The sequence below is a fragment of the Lepidothrix coronata genome, unplaced genomic scaffold (assembly GCF_001604755.1).
Source record: "Lepidothrix coronata isolate B3197 unplaced genomic scaffold, Lepidothrix_coronata-1.0 Scaffold28, whole genome shotgun sequence".
NCBI lineage: Eukaryota > Metazoa > Chordata > Aves > Passeriformes > Pipridae > Lepidothrix > Lepidothrix coronata.
In genome coordinates, this window is record NW_016690208.1 from 3,820,556 (window position 1) to 3,821,699 (window position 1,144).

Here is a 1,144-nt window from a genome sequence, read left to right on the forward strand (position 1 = left end):
GGGGAGGGAGAAAAGCCGGGGGGAGCAGGAGGGGGGGGGGAAGAAAGAAAGCCCGTCCTGCGTTGGGGGCGCGGGGCTCGGCGGGGCCGCGGCTGTGCCCGGCCGGGGCGTCTTCGGGCGCTCGGCGAGAAGGGGAGGGGGGAGCAGAAGATGGAGAAGAAGCGGCAGAAGAAGAAGAAGAAGAAGAAGAAGAAGAAAAGGGTGGGCAGGAGCGGCGGGGCCGGGAGGAAATCAATGGCCAGGCTGCAGCCAGCCCCGCCGCGCTTTGTTGCATTGTGGCGGCGCACAAAGGCTTGCGGGGCCGCGGGGAGCGACGCGGGGCTCCCGCAAGAAGAAGGAGCAGAAGAAGAGAGGAGGGAGAAAAAAAAAAAATTAAAAAAAAAAATAAAAATCGGCATTGGCCTTTCCCAAGTGGGTTTTGCTTTTCCTCCCCCTTCTTCCCCGGCCCCCCCTTCCCTCCAGAAACCATGGCCCAGTGCTAGCAACGCACACCCAAGCATCCGACAAATAAAGGGAAAGATTAAATAGATTACTTTGCCCCGGCAGCTCCAGCAACGTTTGCCTTATAGTCCCTCCAGTTGCTCTTCTTTTTATCCTCGGCAAGGCAGTATAATAGATGCGCTACAGCGCCCGAGCGCTCATGCGCCGGGGGCGCAAGGCCATGTGGGGACCGTAGTCCCGGGCAAGGACGGGGGAGAAGCGGTGGCCGCAGCCGGGACTACAAGTCCCAGCAGCCGGCGGGTCCCCCCCCGGCCCCCTCCCGCCCTCCCCGGGCCGGCGGGCAGGGGAGAGGGACGGCAGGGGTGATGCCCCGGTCAGCGGGCGGCGGGGCCGCCGAACGCGGTGCCCCCGGCGGGGAGAACCCCCCGCTCGGTGCGGGGCGGGGGGACCGCGGGGAGGACCCGCGGGGAGGCGGCGGCTGGAGGGTGTCCCCCGGGCAGACATGGCCGGGGAAAATCCCTCTTCCCCCTCCCTCCCTCCCTCCCCGCCCGCCGTCGCGCCTCCGCCGCTCCGAAGGGACGGCAAGACCCTTAAAAAGTGCGGCTGGAAACGCGGGACCCACGCGGGGACCGAGTTTTAAATCACAACTGCGGGGAGCTTGGCTTGCTCTCGCTCCCCTCTTTTTTGTGGGTTGTTTTTTTTT

The 1,144-nt window shown here is 65.2% G+C and overlaps 1 protein-coding gene across 5 annotated transcripts in view; it reads right to left on the reverse strand.

The window, feature by feature from the left end:
* The window catches only part of BRD3 (bromodomain containing 3), a 47,460-nt gene that overhangs the window by 37,546 nt on the left and 8,770 nt on the right, over positions 1–1,144 (reverse strand). The window contains exon 1 of one of the 5 annotated variants that reach the window (XM_017810208.1): positions 534–660. The exons of the other annotated variants lie outside the window; for them this stretch is intronic. The gene's annotated coding sequence lies outside the window, so the exon portion shown is untranslated. Of the gene's footprint in view, positions 1–533; positions 661–1,144 lie in introns of those variants that run through there. 5 annotated transcript variants of the gene reach the window in all.